The sequence below is a fragment of the Microcebus murinus genome, chromosome 17, assembly GCF_040939455.1.
Source record: "Microcebus murinus isolate Inina chromosome 17, M.murinus_Inina_mat1.0, whole genome shotgun sequence".
Lineage (NCBI taxonomy): Eukaryota > Metazoa > Chordata > Mammalia > Primates > Cheirogaleidae > Microcebus > Microcebus murinus.
The window spans coordinates 28,051,402-28,071,938 of record NC_134120.1 but is presented as its reverse complement, the minus strand read 5'-3'; positions in this window follow the sequence as shown (position 1 = coordinate 28,071,938).

The window sequence follows — 20,537 nt, the reverse complement described above, 5'->3', positions numbered from 1 at the left end:
GGTTGAATTGGCAAATTACTCTTCACCATAAATAGAGTAACCTTGGAAAGTTGTTGAGCCATAAAATGTGCATCACAAAGACATCTGATACTTGAAAAAGGACCCTGAATTAACCATCAAAAGGGGGCCATCAGTCTTCCTGATAGATGGGTACAGATTAATCCTGTTTGCTGGTTCATAGCAAATCATGTAACACCTATCTTCTCCTACATGAAAATGCTACTCCCAGCCTGTCACACTTTCTCTTTAAAAACATAGATTAATATTCTTCTATGACTACTCATAGTCTCATTCTTAAACTACATCCTATTTTGAATATGTCATGTTTTAAGGCCATTTTAAGGGGACTGCTGTGTATTAGACTTTAGTACACCTATATGAATTATAATTATAGCTTATTTATTTGTGTTGTTGGCAAATTTATTTTCTCTCTGATACATTTAAAAGATTATATTAAAAATGCTAAGAAGCTCAGCCCAATATGAGGCTGAACAATAGTTATTAACCACCATTTACCTCTAGGTTAATAACATCAAAAATCTATTAAATTTCAATTTTCATTTTCTTAGGTTTTGAAAGTAGACATTATTATTACCTAAAAACCACATTTCATAATCTAAAATTACATCACCCTTCCAGTAAATATACATTTTATAAATACTAATTAAAACTGCATCTATACATACATTCAAAGCGATCATATATTTCAGACCCAGTCCTCATAAATATAAGGATTAGCTTAAGAAAATATTTCACTAGTGATTTATTCAGACTCTCAAAACAGAAAAATCATAAGTCTCATGCTCTTCTAATATACTACTTTCCAAAACATCAAATAAGGATATCTAATGTCTTTCAAAGGTTTTAAAAAAGTAAATTGAATATTCAAATAGGTTTTTTCATTTTTTATCTGTTTTAGAAATGTTCTCACTCTTCTGTGAATTGTTGCTACACAAATATCTATAGCATTTATTTGATAATTAATCCCATATACTATTTTTCATCTCCTATGTCATCTCTAACTAAATAAAATGTTGCTTTTTAACTTTTTTCATGTCATTACAAAGGCAAGTACAGTTTACTTTGCTACAGTTGGTGACATAACATCTCTAAAAATTATCAAACACCTTCATTCTGTAGATATGAGGAGTGAGTTTCAAAGAGTTTAAATAAGATGCATAATATCATTTACAATTTACATTATTTTAGTCAGTTCTAGAAGAAAATGGATATTTAGCTTCTTGCCTAGTGTTCTTTCCTGTTATCTCTTTGGCTACACATCCATAAGTTGGGTGGTTAGCTGTACTTATGGAGACCTCAACTTCTGTTCTAAAATGTGATGTTCACAACTTATGTTCACTCAACTTAACCTGCCCTTGCCCAGAAAGTTTGCTTCTTTGCTTTTTCAGCACCATCTGAATACATAAAACACACAAACACACCCACCCCGACACACACATGCACCCCATGTTATCTTATTGTCATAAATTAACTTCTTTATAAATTGATTTTGTCAAAATGGACTCACTAGCACAATATAGTTACCATTACCCTTAGGCATTTTTGTAAATTTTCAAATATTAACTTTGCTTTATTTCTGTTGTCTTGACATTGCTTGCTCACTAAAGCTTTCCAAGTGTCAGGAGACAAGTATAGTCAAGGTAAAGTAGAACTCCAAGTTCACCATGGTCAATTCCAAGGAGAAGAGAGATGTTGTGGATATGACCGTCTCAGAATTTGTCATTCTCTACCATATGTAATGTCCTGTACATCATAGACACTCAAATATATTTGTTGACTTGGTTTCAATTTGATTTAATAATAGGATTTTTAGTAAACCACTGACCAAGTGCTTACAGTTGTGCATTAGTTGCCCACTGACTTAGCTTCATCAAACCTTAGTCAGGCTTCTCTGCTCTCCACGGGTCCCCAAACTTTGGCTTGCTCCCAAGTCTGAGCAAACACTAAAATACAGAGAATCCCCATTTAATAACTCATTCTAAAAATTGGCTGACCACAGCTAAAAACACTTTCTGTCAGGTCACCCTGACCATGCTGTCTGCTCTCCTCCACTTGCTTGATAATTTCCCCACAAAGCCTCCCACCAATCTGGCTTGAGTCTCCCTATAAAGAAAAGTCAGTTTCTGTTTGATTTTGAGATGCTTGCAAATTCTGAGTTCAGAGTGTTCTCTCTAATATAAGAGCCTGTTGGAAAAAAAGTTTATCCTTAACCTAAATCTATATTTGGTCTTTTTTGACACCATTTATAGACATAGATCATAGAGGGAGAAATTTCCTTTACTATGTGACATTTCATTTTTCTATAAAAAGCAAAAATCTAATATGATTTTTTTTGGTGTTAGAAGACCCTATAAATTAGACAAATCTATATTTTTTATTCTTAATGTATTCAGCATACTCATGTAATAGTATTGGTGTCTGTGGGTTTGTAGTAGAGAGTGATGAGGTATTTTGAGCAGCTGTCACACTGTTAACCACAGAGAGGCAGTGACTGCAGGGAACACTAATCAGAATTCATATTTTATATCCAAATTTTATTTTTGAACAGCAATAATATAGGCTATCTCAGGAAATTCAGTGCAACTGAAATCAGTATAACTTAAGTCTGGTGTCTTAATACCATCTGAAATGCACTAAAGATAGCTGCTTCAGAATGATAAGGATTGGAATATGGTCGCTTGCTCGAACTTAATGTACGAAGAATAATAAAACCATTTCACAGAGAAAATAATGTAACATAAACTGAGATAAGAAAAGAATATCAATGTATCTGGCATTAAGAACTCCACCTCATAACATTATTATTAGAACAATGTACTATTATATCTTATTTAAATACCACATTATTTTCAAAGCAGATACTAACAGATATGATTTTCATTTTTCCACTGACTCTATTCTAAGACTTCAAAAAACTTTGGAGCTATTTTATAGATTTATCTTCTTCTTCAAGAGTTAGAAAATGAAGCACAGAAAGGTTAAGTTTCCCAGGAGACAGTATTATAGATTGGGAACATGCACACCAACCCTCTTTCTTTCACTTGCAAAGGGAGCCTCAGCTTATTGAGTTTTACTCAATTGATTACTCATTTTAATGGAATCTGAATACTATCATACAAGCATTGTAGAAATTCTAAAAGATGGGGGACTTGATATGTTTGCTGTATTTTTATTTCTTTTTATTATATTTTAGGAGAAAATATACAGGGAATATCACTGTGGATGTATTTCAACCATTTCAACTTCTACACCTATAATTTTGGAAAATCAGGCACAGCCCATTGAAAGGGACAAAGAAGTATAAACCATACGAGGGTTTTCATTTTGTTTTTAATGTTTTTAATTGAGTTATAATTTATAATCAATAAAATGCACAATTCTTTGGTGTTATAGGTTACAGACTTGTGACTCTCTTCTTTCATCTTATGTATGATATATATAATAAGAAATAAAATGTACAGTAGTAATGTAGTATACATATACCCATATATAAAAAAATGGTATAATATACAAAAACATGGAGGCAGAATGACACAAAGTGTTTTAAGGACACAAGAAGTCAACTTGGATGGATCAGGGAGAATAAGGAATTACTGAGAGAAAAAACTGAAGGGGAAGCATAGAGCTAAAAAGTACAGACTCTTAAAATTAGATTAAAAAAATTACATTCTCTCCTGTGGTTTGTTAAGTGAAACTAATGATGGATTTTGATATGCTTGTAACCATGCAAATTATGCAAATTTAAGCTAATGTGGATATTCTGGAAGGTCCAGTGTGGCAAAACTGAAGCTCTTTTAGATCATTCTGAAGGGTATTGTACATAATTCTTTTATGAAATAATGAGAGCCAAGGAAAAGAATGATAGAGTTGACTGAAACTCTGCTTTATAGTGAATAAGAAGAAGGAGGTTCAAAGACAACCTCCAACACTCACCAGTTAAGGGACTTTAGAGCAGTTACTGGCCTTCTCCAAGTCTCTGTTACCCCATGTGTAAAATAGGGAAATCAATGACTGTGTTTATTACACTGTGATGAGCATTATATGGGATAACACATACAAAGTTCCAAGTACATGGAAGAAGTAATAAATTCGAAACAGGGAGTGAGAGGAGATTACAGGGCATTTAAAGAAGAGGAGAGATGAGAATTCAACTTTGAAGATGAGCAGACTTTCAACAATTGGGCTGTACTTAGAGGACTGTCACCCAGCATGTCCTTTAGGAGGCCCTGAGATGCAGGCGCATGAGGATCACTCCCCTTCCCTTTTCTATTTCTGTGAGGAGATCAAAAAAAAAACTAGGACTGACCATTCTGCTACAAGGCTTCAAGTTGCCTAATGTGAAATTTCCTCTTCAAATTTATCTCTTCATCACAATTTAATTTCTCTAAGATAAACATATTTGAGGTTTGAAAACATAAGAAAGTTATACATAATTTCCTCATTTTGGATATTGGTTTTAAGGTAGCCTGGACTAGTGTCACCTCAAAGTCTTCCCACATTCATATATATCTGGCAGTCATGCTTGCTGTCATCTGCTACTTAGACTGAAAATGTGGTTGGAACACCTACACACGGCTTATGCACATGGCCTGGACTCCAAGGGAAACACTGGTTTCCATAAGCAAAGTCCAAGAGAACCAGGTGGAAAGTGTATTGTCTTTTATGACCTAGCCTTGAAAGTCCCAGAATATTATTTCTGCCATAGCCATAGGACATCCTAGATTCAAGAGGAGGGAAATCTCTTTTCAGTGGGAAAGAGACAATGCCACATTAAGAGAAAAGTGTACAAGATGAGAAATCTTGTCACAAACATCTTGGAAAATACAATCTGCCTCAGTTTGCCTTCTGATGTTAAATCATATGACTGTATTTGCTGTGGATGTTGAATATAAAATTCTTGGAAAATTATAAGTACCCAATAAATGTTAGTCACCTTCTCTCTATAATAGGCAATAAAGTAATTAATTATTCATTTATTATGTACTCATTTATCTTTGCTTATGTTTGATCCAAGTCTTAGGAAGCACTGAAAATCTCATGTGTTGTATCATAGTGATTACCTACTTTATTTTTAAAATCAGTTTTCTTGTTGTATCAGTTATATATTACCATAATAATGTATATAAAACAACCACAAGACCTTAGTGACATATGATAAATTTATTGTTTAAATGTCTGGGGCCAGGAGAGAATTGGCTAGGCAAGTTGGCTTATCTAGGCTGGGTCGGCTCACATGTTTGGCTATTGGCTAGCTGGTGTGTGAGGCAAATGCTATGACTTGGCTCTACTCACCTGCAGTGGTATGATGATAAACTACTTTTCAAGGAAAAAAAAATGGGGAAGTGAGGAAGGAGTGAAAGTTCTAATTTATAGCATTTGCTTATTTCTCTGGGATAAAAACTCCCACTGTGGCTGACTTCAAACTACCAGTGTTTTAACAACTGACTCACAGAATTCCTGAATATTTAGAAATAAAGTCTTACATGCCTGTGCAAATTCACTCCAGCATACTACCATAACATATCTGTCTCTGAAAACTAGCTCTAGCACGTTGTCATGGTGATGGCAGAGGTATAAAAGGGAACGCCTCCATATACAAGCCTATTTCGACCTCTGCTTGGGTCATGACTGCCACTTCCCCATTAGCCAAAGAAAGTCACAGAGTAGATTGCTGAGTCAAGAGATGTGATAAGTTCCTCTGCTCATGAGGAGAAGGTCCTGCAAAGTCACATGGCAACGGATTTAGATACAGATTCAGACCCATCATCCATCCTTGTTATCTACCACACTGGAGATTTTCATATTGTGTTTAAAAAAAATGCCTTTTTTTTTATTTCAGCATATTAAGGGGGTACAAATGTTAAGGTGGGAGGGGGGAGGAGGGGATGGGTATACACATAAATAATGAGTGCAAGGCACACCATCTGAAGGGATGGTCACACTTAAAGCTCTGACTCAAGGTGGGGAGAAAGGGCAAGGGCAAAAAACATGCTTTCTATATTTGTATATTAATTTTAAAACTGAGGCAAAACATACCAAAAATGATTTCATGATATTACAATATAGATTCTGAGCAATCAGAATCATCTGCCTGACACTTGCATTTGGTGAAATCAGCTTTTCTGAATTTTTATTATTATCAGCACATACATTCTTTTATAGGTATGTGTTTGTGCATATGCAAGAAAGTTCAGAAATAACCTAGAAAATATGTATGTTATTATTTCCTTAGCTTGAGATAGTATAATTTTGTTTCAGGTTTGAGGAAATCTTTCTTGATAGTCAATCTTCTTGTGATTGATTAGAATTCAAGAGAGATAGTGAGAATGTGGAAAATCTAATGAAAGGAGGAAGAGGAGCAAAACTGGTGATGGCCCATGGAGATGTTGCTTGTTCTCATTTAGATTATCTAATGAGAACAAGCATCTCATTTGGATTATCTTCTGGTGTATATAAACTTTGCAAACTCTCGATCACTCTGAAACTCTAATTGGATATAATTTTTTTTCCCCAAAATTTGCTAATAATGCCAATTGGACTTTTACCTGGCAAAGAACCATGAATTGATTTTGAAAGTAAAATTTATTTTCTGAACTGAGACCTAAGACATGTAACTTTACCATTAAGTTGGTAATACATTATCAATTATAAAAAAAAAGCATTTTCCCTGTTGGTGTAACCATAACTGATTCACAAGTATTTCAATGAAGCTTTTTCTTTCTTTTAATCTTTCTCCTCTCTTTGCTTCTACTTTTCAATCCTTAAGAAACAGAGAGAAATTTCTTCCTGAAAGGCTTGTGGAAAGCAAGGCTTTGCTTTTGTAATATGGGTTTAACTGAGGGACTTGTCAAACTGAATGGAATATAGAGTGATTCAAATGTTCTGACAAGGGCATAGAAAGCAAAGAACAGTGCTCTGTGGTTCGCTAGAAATTCATCCGAAGAACACTTCAGCTGTTCCTATAGAAAAAAAATTGTGTATTATAAATCACTAATCCCTCCTATTTATATTATAATATAAACCACCTCCAGATGAGAGCACAATGAATTAAATAAACTCTCTTTTCATAATAAATAATAAGTTGATACATAAGAGATGTTTCCATCAAAGCTTCTTAGGAAATTTATTTGCATTAATTGACTCAGCATTAGTTACTGATTGAAAGGCTGGTGCTATTACTCTTCTTACTGTGTGCTACTGAATTTTATTTGCTCCCTAATTGATGTATTTTATTTTTGTATGTTCCATCAGTATTCTGATAATTTAATAATAGAATTCAAAGGAAGTAATTGATGTAAAGTATTAAATATAATGGCAATAGTAGAATAATTGCAACATTAATAATATGAAACAGAATTTTATTTCCACTAGGTATACTTTTCTTCCCAAGGTTTCTTTTGATTCTTTGACATTTTATTTAATCATGCTTTTTATGAATGTGTTATTATTGAATAATTAGTTTCAAATGACTCTTTGACTGTTGAGAATTCTGCTTTTCTTTCAAGATCAATTCAGGTCCAGATCTTTTAGGAAGACCTCCCTGTGTAATATAATAGTTTTTTTCTTTTTAAATTTGGAGTCTACATCTATGATAGGCCTCGAAATTATATATAATATATTTCAAAGGTTGAAATCTGAAATTGCTCTTGAACTAAACTGTAATTTTATGAAATAATGAAAGTCAGTTCTGATTTCTGCTTTGGCTTTGGTAAAAGCTCATGTGTGACTAAAGCTCCCACTGAGAACAAGAAGAAATTTAGAAAATATTTTGAAGAAAAAATTGTCTGAAGATATTAGGGTGCTTCTATGCCCTCAAGATCAGAAGAGCTAAGCTTTTGGACAGAAGTGAAATACTGATAGGTGAGCCTGCCACTGAGTACTGTAGTTTTCTCTGAAGCTTACTCAAATTCAAAAGTGGAGATTCAAGAGCTGAACAGAACTTTGGGCAGTCTAATTGGATGAAGAAGACAGCAACTGGAGTTTCAGATCCTACCCAAGTAGAGGATTCAACTTAAACATCCCAAGATTTCATGGGGAATTCTAAAGCCCTCAACTGTTAAATTAAGTGTAAAAGAGCACTCCTCAAAAGAGTGTACTCAATCGTTAGTTAGTACAATCCTTGATATAAATGATGGCAACTATCCCTAGTCCAACTATATTGAAGAGATGAATTCCTACAAAGCAACAGCAATCACGACAATGCGGTACTGACATAGACTGATACATAGAACAATGAAATAGAATTGAGATTCCAGAAAAATTTATTATTCAATGGAATAAAAGCAGCTAAGGAGAAGAGTGGCAATATACATGACATATGAAATGCAATACCCAATATGAAGCAGGGAGGAAAAAAGAAAGCAAAAACCAAAGAGAGTGTAATAGAACAAGAGCATGTAGAAAATAAAAGTCTACTATGTATATCTGAGATAAGAATAAAAACAAAATGGTCTTCCTACTCTCACCCTCATAACACAAAATACTTCCGAGACCAGATGTGTGTGGGGTTTTTCCCATACACCAAGTGATTCTCCAGCAGATTTTCCAACAGACACCAGCTGAGTGTCCTCTAATTCAATTCATTTCTAACACTACGTATCCGAAGATAATGTCTCATCCCAAACATGACAATTGTAAGCCCCAGGATGTGGCCTGTGCTTCTAACTTACAGGCTGTATATTAGGGTTCTCACAACTGCCTTTGTGGGCTGAATAAGTTTACTTCAGTGCCTCGCAGAACTTAAGGAAACACTTTGCTTACATTTATGCATTTACTGTAAAGGATATTACAAAGGATGCAGATGAATAGCTAGATGGAAGAGATGCACAGGGTGAGGTATGGTAGAAGGGACATGGAGCATCTATGTCCTCTTTGTACGCCCCTCCTCCAAGAACCTTCACAGCTTCTGGAGCTATCCAGAAGCTCCCAAAACCAAGTCCTTTTAAACTTTTGGCAGCTTCACTAAGTAGGCATGATTGATTAAATCACTGGCTATTGGTGATAAACTTAACATTCAGTCCTTATCTTTTCCCCGGAGGCTGAGGAGGTAAGGCTGAAATGCCAACTCTCTAATCATGTCTTGGTCTTCTTGGTGACCAGTCCCCATCCTAAAGCTATCTAGGGGCCATCAGCCAACAGGCATATTATTAGCATATAAAAGACAGGTATCACCACAGAGATTCCAGGGGTGTTAGATGTGGGCCAAGAAACAGTGACAAAGACTAAATACATATTGCACAATGTCACAATAGATAATTAAAAGTCTAATAGAAAAAAGATGAGAGATTATGAAGCAAAATCAATATTTGAAGAGATGATTATGGGTAATTTTTCAAAACTGATGAAAAGCATCAAGCCGTAGATTCAAAAATCACAGTGGATCTTAAACAGGAAAATTACATCTAGGCATATTGTAACAGAACAGCTATAATACAGAGAAACAAGAACATTTAAAAACTGCAATGATAGACATGAGGGAACATTATCTTTAGTGTAGCAACAATAAGACTTACAGTTGAGTCCTCAACAAAAACAATGGAAGCCAGAAGCAACAGAATAGTATTTAAATTGTCAAATGAAACTAAATATTAACTTTGAATTCTAGATTAAGTAAAAATATCTTTCAAAATTTAAGAAGAAATAGCAATACCAGTCAAATAAAAATTGAGTGAATTCTTCACCAGTTGACATGTACCAAAAAAGATAATAAAGGGAGAATTCAAAAAGTGAAAAATAATCACAGGAGAAATTAGGAAATACAGGGACAAATGAAGACTACTGGAAACTGTAAACATGTAGGTAATTCTAAATGCATATTAGTAGCATAAAAATGGTTTGTGGTTTTAAAAAATGAATAAAGAATAAAATACATGCTATCGTAGTAAAAACATGAGAAGTAAACCAAAGTAAGCCAAAATTACTGTTATTCCCTGGAATAACAACAGTTCTTATTTGTGTAAGATTCAGTAAGTTGATGATGCATATCATAACATCCATATTAATCAATAAAATACTACTTAAATAATAACAAATTAGGAAAAGGCAAAATAATTATGACAAATAATTATAAATATTTATTTAAAAAGCAAAAAAGAAATGGAAAATAAACAGAAAAAATAAGAAGATAAACAGTTTATTTAAGAAATGAACAGGGAAAAAGGAAAGCAAAGGCAAATATAATAAAAATTATTAGAAAGTAAATTTTAACTTAAATGTATCAGTAATTACATTAAGTAAAAATGAGATAAATATTGCGATTAAAGTACAGAGATTGTCAAAATACATTTAAAAATATATGCTACTTAATGAGACATACCTCTAATATAAATATAGAAATTTTAAAAAATGAAAAAAAACTACCATCCTATTATATAATCTAAAAGAAAGTTGGGCTATAATGTAGGATAAAATAGAATTTAAAATGAGAAGAAATACAAGAGATATATCAAAATGATAGAGGACTGAATTTAAAAAGAATATATAACAATCTTAAATTTTATGTCCTAATAAACATGGTACTAGAATATATTACACAAAAAAGCAAGATAATTAATAGAAAACATAAAAAAGATTTATAATTTTACTGGGACATTTTAGCAAACCTCCTTCAATACATGCTTCAATAAATGATAGAGCAAGTCAACAAATTTCAGTAAGGAGATTGAAGAGTTAAAGAACATGATACATATACTTGAACTAATTGATCCAACACTTGCAGTATACATTTTCTTTAAAATTTACATGGAAAACTTACCAAAATTTACTACAACCTTAGCCAAAAAAACAAATCCCAAGAAATTTCAAGTGGTTGAAGTAATTCAGAAAATATCTGAACACAGGGTAATTTAAAAGAGAAAGAAAAAAATGCTTGAAAATAAAAAGATTATTAAATAATACATCATTAAAAATAACCTAAAAATACAAAATAATTTGTAAGAATTATAAGTAAATTAATGAAAATATAATGCCAAACTTTTGAGATACAGCTTATATAATGTTTGGGGCAAATTGTGTAACTTGATTTAAAGTCAATATAAAAATAGCATCTTTCCCTTACACAAATAATAAATAATTAAAAGTAAAATTAATAAATGGATTTTACTTAAAATGGCAAAAGTAAATGTGAAATGAAGATAATTCATAGGAATAAATTCAATGAAAGATGTGAACAATGAAATTTTGAAATAAATTTAGATTTTATATAAAGTGCTCTATATTTCAAATATGCCAATCTCACTAAATTGATATTTAAATTCTTTGTGTCCTCAATCAAAATCTCTGCAAAAATTTGTTGTAGATATTGAAGGAGCTCATGGAAAATTTCATCCCAAAATTTGTCTCCTTGGAATAAAAACTAATTTGAATTAAAGACCCTTAGATATCAACAAGCATTGGAAAGGCCTTTCCCTCTGTCTGCATAAAACGAAATTTGACCTATTGCATAGAATGATTGCCTTTCCTCACCCTCCTTCTTATATCAGTATATTTCATAAATGAATATCAAGAATGCAACAAGACCTGTCACTATTCATTTTGAATATAAAATGAATAAAGATAATACCTTTTCTCTCAGGTTAATTTAATTTCCAAAAAGATCATGTACAAGTCAATCTATTTCATCTTATCCCTTCATTCCCTCAAGTATTTAATCATTCTCCCTGGTAAACATTTATTGGCCCTAAATAGGGCTACCTATATTCATCATCTTGCTCTGCACTCCAAAATAAAATCCTGGCATCTGCAGAACCATGGGTGGAACTGGAGGACGGTGTGTTGAATACTACAAGCTAGGCCAGAAAGACAAATATTGCATATTCTAACTCATATGTGGTAGCTAAAAAGTGGATCTCTTGGAAGCAGAGAGTAGAATGATGGTTATAAGAGACTGGGAAAGGAAGAGGGAAGAGAAGGGCTGAAGAGAAGTTGTCAGTTAATGGGCAGAAAAATACAGTTAGATAGAGGGAATGAATTCTAGTATTGGATAATATATTGGGGAATTATCATTCACAATAATTTATTGTATATTTCAAAATAGCTAGAAGAATTGTACTATTCCAAACACAAAGAAAAGTTAAATGTATGAAGTAATGGATATGCCAGTTATACTCATTCGATCATTATGCATACAATTCACGCATCAAAATATGACATTTTTCCCAAAAATATGTACAATGGTGATATAGCAATTAAAAATACAAAAAAGCCACCCAAAACACAAAGTTAATGTAGGATCTTCTCCAAAACTATATTCTTATACCATTAGAACCAGTATCAGTGATTTACTATCAGAAAAATAATTGTAATTTTTTGTAATGTTATATAAGAATTATAAGTGTATGTAGATTTTACTTATTTTTTTTATTTCGGCATATTATGGGGGTACAGATTTTAAGGTTTCAATAAATGCCCATTCCCCCCACAAGTCTGAGTCTCCAGCATGATTCGCATACCTTACCTTTCATTTTTTCCCCCTCTCAACATTGTCCACAAATAGGATGAATATATAATTTGTTATCCCACTAGGACACTTCTGAAAGTAAAAAGGAACAGTAATAAGAATTGTTTGGTGAGGCTTATCTGCATAAATCATGTCTTTCCCATTCAAACTGGAATGTAGGGTCATTTAACAAACATAACTGAAGTTTGGGCATTATTAATTTAATCAAGTTGTTTTATTTTGAAAAAAACTGGCATTTGAAATCACATCATTAGTTGGTGACCAGGCTGGCACTTTGTTTTATGACTTCCAAAATATTCCTTTAGTGTCCCTCATTCCAAAAAGTGTTATAAAAAGCATTTTGAAATAACTACAATGCATATCTCTCTCACCCACTTACAGCTGACCGTACAGCTGGAAACAGTTTAAAAGAATGTAGTACAAGCACCAGTATTGATTTCCACTTTGCAAAATAAACTTCTATTCACTAGTATCCTCAACTCATTGAAGTCACCACCTTTCAATGTTGGAGCTAAATTGCAAAAGCATAGTATTACAAATATATCTGACGTTCGTGCATCTCACTTGCACTTAAATTTCTGAGGCATGTGTTAGACTGAGGGCAATTTGATCCAGTCACCTATTGTTCATCTATTTTCTACTTTCAATCTTTGACAAAGATCTATGATAGACTTCCTCAAACAATTCAGTAATGTTCATGATGCAAAACTTTTCAGTCAAACAAAGGAATATGTGCATTTTAGAAAGTATTTCAAGTATGAAAGCAGGGAAAGAATTCAGGGTAACATCCACACACAGTCAGGTGGCTGGAACAATTTTCCTTTTTCAATAGCTCTCCAGATGACGGAGATTTTATTAGAATGTGCTTTACATTTGCTAATGTAGTTGTACCAAACGTCCCATATCTAAGGTGATCTTTTACTCCTTCTTTTCCTTCCCTATGAATGCCATCATTAAACACCACTGATACAGAGCCACCTGTGTATACAACACTCAACCATACATGGTATTTCTGAGGTAATGTGGAGAGAGATGACAGCAGGTAAATTTGGAAAATTCCCAGAGGATGCTCATTCTGCATTCAGAGAGATTCCAGATATTTTTGAAGAGTTTCTTTCTCTAATTTACATTATTTCTAAATACATTTCATATACTTTTCCAAGTTTACTAGCTGTATTGCAATATGCACATTAATATTTAAGCTTATGTCAGGTTTAGATATATGAATTAACTAAGAGGCATAAATTAAGTGCACATATATGTGATATTTTATAAAAGACATGCTATCGTGGCTCCTTCGCTTTGAACGATACAAAGGAACTCAAAAGGCACTTTTCTTGTTGACCTGCCACACCTTGGAGTATCATATGCACCTTCCTTAGGCTGCCCATGACAGCAAATAACTATGAGTGGACTTTAGCAAGTAAAAAATTTGATAAGTTAATTGTTTAAATCATAACTACATAACAGAGGATTGTTTATTCTCACGATCGGAAAAAAGTATCTATTTCAAATATTGCCTTTCTAAAGTTCTCTGTGTGAAAACCTCTAGTTAGTGGACAGTCGTTACTTCTGAAAGCTACTCATTCTGTTTTGTACAGTTCTTGAGGTTCTTTGAATATCTCAGTACCTATGGTAGGTAGAATTTTGGTCGCCATGATTTTTGTCCCTTAGTTTTACTCTTGTTGTTACATTACAAAAGTAACTTTGCAGACGTAATTAAAAGCAGAAGAGGAAGTCAGGGATTAAAAGCATGAGAAAGGTTTAGCAGGGCACGTCAAGGAAACAAAGATCTCAGTTCTACAACCATAAGGAACTAAATCCTGACAACCTGAAGGAGCTCGGAGCGGATTCTTCTCTAGAGTCTACAGATAAGAGCCTAGCCCTGTCAATGCCTTTATTTTAATGTTGTGAAACCCTGAACAGAGAACTCAGTTAAGCTGTGTTATTTCCAGACTCTTACCCACAGAACCGTGAGATAACAAACAGGTATTTTTCTTAAAGCTGCTAACTTTGTGGTAATTTGGTCAACAATAGAAGAACAATATATATTTGAAGTATGGAGGATCCTTGACACCTTCTTGTTCAACATTCATTTATTATTGAGAAAGTTGCTATAGCTTGGATATAATTTGGTTGATTCCTCCAAATCTCATGCTGAAATTTGATCCCCAGTATTGAAGATGAGTGGGTATGATTGGGTCATGGGGATGGATCCCTCATGAATAGATTAATACCCTCCCTGGAGGTGGGAGGTAAATGAGGTCTCACTTTGTTAGTTCCCAGGAGAGATTATTGCTAAAAAGAGTCTTGCAACTGCCACCACCTTGCTTCCTCTTTTGCCATGGGGTCTCTGCACACATCAGCTCTCCTATGTCCTCTGCCATGAGCGGAAGCTGTCTGAGACTTTCACCAGATGCTCAGCCTTCCATCTAAATCAACCTTTTTTTTTCTTTATAAATTACCCAGCCTTAGGTAGTGTTTTGTAGCAACACAAATAGACTTAAACAAAAGAGAACTCCAGAGAAATTAAACATTTTCCCAAAGTCATAGTTTATTAGCGACTCTCATTTACAAGTCTCCCAATCTTTTCTAATATCTTGATTTGTGACTTTGTCCATTAAACTTTGTTAATAACTCTTTTGTAAGCAATGGAGAAGGCAGAGAGATTGGGATCCTTATGCAGGCAGAATTACTATGTTTTTGAGCTACTCCTATACACTGAGTACTGTTTTTGCTGCTTTAAGTAAATTGCTTATTTTATAAAATTTTGGTATGTAATAAGTGAATTGTGACATGTATGCAAATAAGAAGAATATTACAAAAATATCATAAATATCAAGCCACATATAGAAGGCAATTGCTAAAAGTGAGTTCAGAAAAATGAACATTAAGTTTCCATGAAAGGAATCAAAGAAAGTTCTTTGGAACTGGTAACATTGGTCCTGGGACACAAACACGGTGAGAGTACACTCCATTTCAGCTACTCTGAATAGTCCCACCTGCTCACATTGGACTCTGAGCAGCTTGAAAAAGGCACCAAGAACAATCAATGCATGGCCTCAAGCAATCATCCCACCTCAACCTCCCAAAGTGCTATGATTATAGGCATAAGCCACCGCGCCTGGCCTGCTGTTATATTTTTAAAAGGTACATTAAGACATTGGAATGCCTCTAACCTTTTGTTTTTACAAACAATGGTAAAATCAATAGTCCCATAAACCTATTATTTTTCACATTTACAGTTATAGCTGCCATGTCAATGGTTCTTGTCAGGGACTGTAGTATTGACAGTACAATGAGCTGGATACTGAAATTTTAAGTCAGATTTCTAAGTTCTAGGCAATTTCTGATTCCTATGTTATAAAAATTACAGAAATCACTTTGGTAATGGGTTTTCACTAACAGTGGATATCTATGCATCATGTGAGACAAATTATGACCACTGTATTTATCATATATCATAAGGAACAGGACCCCTCAAAAAATAAACATTCCGGTAGTGGAAGCTTACACTTTTACATATTAATGTACCAAAAATAAAGGTGAATCAGATTAGAAATCTTTCTAAAGTATATTATACATTTCACTGCTTCTGAAACAGAGTAGACTAGAAAACACTTAAATTTTCCGCTTACAATCTCTTCTCTCAGTCACCAGAAACGCACAAAACACGCACACTCATTCACATCTACCCTGCTGATTGTCTCATTTTTGCTTCTAAATCAAGGCTATCTGAAAGAATATTTAACTGAGCATTTGGCTACCAGAGGTTCTTACACCAAGTATCCTGAATCATTTTCTGTGGAGAGATTGGAAACCTTGAGTCATTCATTCATCTGCCAAGTATCTGGGTCCAAATTTCAGAACTAGATAATGTCTAACATCCTTATTTCTGTGCTACAATGATTCCATAATGTCCCAAGTCACTCAGTTCGAAATTCCAAAATCATTGTAGTCTTCTTCTTCCTTATGCAGATGTTTAATAATTTATAAAAATTTGTTAAATTCCAAATTCACTATGTTTCTCAATTTGTGCTTTCTTTAAATCCCACTGTAACAGTGTTAATTCAATCTCACATTATTTCTTATGTGTATTAGTGTAATAACTTCTAAAAAATTATAGATTTGCCCCTGGGATTATCTTAGCATTTCAATTATTTTTTGCCACTCTTGGTTTCTCAGAACAATAATTGGGATTTACTTAGGCAGATGATCTTATGAAAATATTATTTTTATTTTATATCTTATAGAGTAAAAATCTATATGTTATTGATTAATCATCATTTTATGTGGATGTAGTGTATATATTATATATTTTAAACATTTTAGATTACTACTAGGCTTTAAATTCTGTAAATTGGTAAAATGAATTTTAAAGACAAGAATATATCACTCAAAATACATGCTTTTCACTAAAAATAAAGCATGTTTTCTTGTAGGTGCCCTGAGAGGGAAAAAGCAATATGATATTATGAAAAAATTCACCTCATAGAAGAAAGTCAGTGGGAAAGAAATGAAAGTCAGATTAGTTTATATATGAAACAGCTGAAAGGCCTGTAGTCAGCTGGATTCTGTAATTTCTAGGTTATTTCAAGATAGATATATGTGTATTTTAGGTTGTTTTAAATCTGTCTGCCACATAAAGCCAACATTATGTGCAATAAATGGCTTTATAATTAGAATTGTTATATCCGTATCTGAATACGAAATTGTATTTTCTGAGAATTTACAAAGTGCATATTGTATTGAAAATGTCTAGTTATAATCTGAGTTTTTGCTGCCTCTTTTTCATAAAAATATGGTCCTCTTCTTATTTTAGATAATAAATAAATGATAGTGGAGAATGGAGAAAGTGGCCTTGGATTTGTAGAGCTGAGCTAGAATGATAATAAAAGATCAGTCTTTTTATGAACATGTGCCAAGTTTAGTCTCTTCTCCTATTCTCACTGGCTGTGTGATATAGGGAAAATTTTCTTACATTTCTAATTTTCAATGCCTTCATTTGATAATAATATTAAAAACTATAATAAGTTTTATTCTACTATGTTAACTATATCCAAAATAATGTAAAGCATTTTAAACAATGCTTGGCACAGTGTTTTCATCATCATCATTATCATCATAATCATCATCATCTTCATTTTCTATATATTTGAATTATGTTGGTCTATGTCATATATTGTTTGTAATTTGTATTATATATCTATTGTGAGATTTAAAAAGATTTATACTTGTGTGTGTCTGTGTCTCCCTATAACCGTGTGTCTAACCTTAAGAATCTTCTCAACAAAGGTGATTCTTCATAATATTCCTTTGTATTTTTTACATTCATATACCAATTTTTAGCTCCTTCTGGGTAAAGACCATGTATTGTTCATACTTATATACCACAGAAAATTTTTTTAAAAAAGAGAATAAACCAGTATTAACAGCATTTAACTGTGTGTCATACAACGTGTTAAGCATTTTCCAGACATTTTAAGATACATGCTATTAACTGTTTCTGAGATATTGAAGATTTAATTAAATCACTTAAATGCTAAAGAGCTGGTACGCAGGGTCTTGGGCTACAGACACAGGTCTCTTCCTCCACAGCATAAAGATATTCTATGACACCCTCCAAATTCTCCCCAGGATTGAGAATGCTGCCAAGTACACAGTAGACATTCAGTAAAAATTATGACATAAAACAAACGTCTTAAGAAATACACCCTGAGTATCAGATTCTTTGTGAACTAAAGTTAGATTCATAAAGTAGGTAAAAATATGTCTATTTTTTAACTCTTCAGGGGAAATGGTTCTTTGATCTGAATTGTAATTTTGTTTAATTTCACTTTTTATGGAGATATTATAGAACTATATCTGTGTATCATTAGTAAAATCAATTGAACTGAGAAATTAATTTGGATGATAACATCACAATATGTCCCTATTTTTCTATGACAAGGTGATGGGTATAATGAACTTTTTCTGCCCATATTTTTTATTATAGGTAATATTACTTTTGTGTCTGTAGATAGTACTTCCAGAGCGAATAACTAAATCCAGTGATAATTTATGAGTGCCATTTTCACCATAGGTGGGCTTGAATTAAATTCACCACCCTAAACTCAATAATTGTGCCAAAGATAAGCCTTGAGGAAATGCCTATTCATAAGGCTGGAAGTTATCTTTAATATGAACCTTTCTATTGCTAGCTTTTATAATTTGTTCAGTGCATTAATCATACTGGTTTCCAAAACAAGCAAGTTAGATTATTGTAGTACAATGGGCCAAATAACTGTTCTGAAAACTTCATTTTTAAGTTATAAGCTGGAACCACTTAACATGACATTCTTCACTTGAACCAACAGTCCCATATGTCAGCATGGACTTGAGTTACGTTCAGCCATTGAATGTGAGACCACCAGGAGAGAGGGCCAATTCAAATTAGAGATAATTTAAACTTAGAAACAATTCTACTGTAAAGCAGCACTTTTTAAAATGCACATTAACTGAGACATAGATGAAGAAATATAAACTAATTAGTGGAATTGAATGGTTAATTGATTCACCTAATAAAGTTTGGAGGTTGCTCTAGTGTCCTGAAGTGGCTCTACAATTCTTCAAAGGACTTCAAACCAACTTAGGGTAGTTTTTCCTTTTTTACTAATTAAGTAAGAGTATTTTATTTATATACCTTAATAAAAACAGACTTTTTTATTGAGTTATACAAATGCATGGAATTATGATTAATATAAATGAATGAGATTAGAATTTAGATTGTGGCAGACCCCTGTAGACAGAATCATTGAATCAAAATCCTTAAAGCACCTGCTTTGATTGAAAATGGATTTCTTCACATTGGAGTTGTGCCTCATGTCGAAATAATTGGAGCAGGTCTCTAGAATAGATTACAGCACAGTTTGAAAGAATAAAATATCTGTGTGGATTCATGACTTTTCTCCTACTAATAAGCATAGATATCTAATTACAAGTGTCAAAGTCAAGCTGCTGTATCAATAAAAGAAATAAGGTTAAATTCCAAATCAATTGTTAACTAGGATTACTGTGTGAAATTCTCTAAAATGTCCAGGAGATATGCTTACCTCATGAAAAAGTCGATTTCTGAAATCAGAGACCTAAAGCTCTTAGAGTTGAATAGGAACAAAATAATCAACTGTTATTGAATAGAAGACCATCACATAAGAAGGCGCCTATGCAAGTATTTGGACATTATTACAACCACTAATCATTGTTATTTTTCAAATATTGTTTTGACACTTAGAAGAGTGCCTTCAGTTAAGAAAATGAAATCCACAATTTTGATGCCTAATTGTACATTTAAATCTAAACCAACTCCTGATTAAGAAGGCAAACATCAAACACAAGAATGCAGTGCTACCAGAGCCAGTTCAGTAGAACCTGAATAGGTAAAACTTTGCTCAAAGTGATGTATCACACCATTCAGTGCTTATTAACACAAAATAGTAAATTAAAGACAAATTTAGTTTCTGTTCGTCCTTCATCTTTAAAGTCTGGAACATTTTTTTCAAATGATCATTGGTTCCTCTTCTCATTCTGAACCCTCAATAGTCATTGCTTCTGCCTTAATCTTGCCCTACTGTCTTGTTCCGATGACAAGCTCAGACAATTCTCAGGTGTCACACATCAGCTTTGTGTGTCCCACATCTATTTTAATAGCTTTGGTCACTTTTTTCTGGACTGAATACTATTTCTGACATTCTATTCCCCTGCATTCCAACCCAGGTATTCTAATAGCATCTAAAATAGGAATGTTTAATCAGAGTTTAATTTTGAACAAACTTGGTAACAACTAATTTAAAGGAGAAGAAAAGGCTAATGAAGGAAACTCACTGAGTACTCAAAATGATGACCTGAAACCATTTTAACCTGCTTCTTGCCTGCAGTTCTGATTTGCTGATGGTATCAAGCCCACTCTTAGTCATCAACCCTCACACTTTTGGTTACCTTTGCCTCTTATCTTACCCCCTTTTAACAGTTTTAAGCTACAACATGCATTTTTGAAAAACAAATCAGCAAACATTTGGAAACA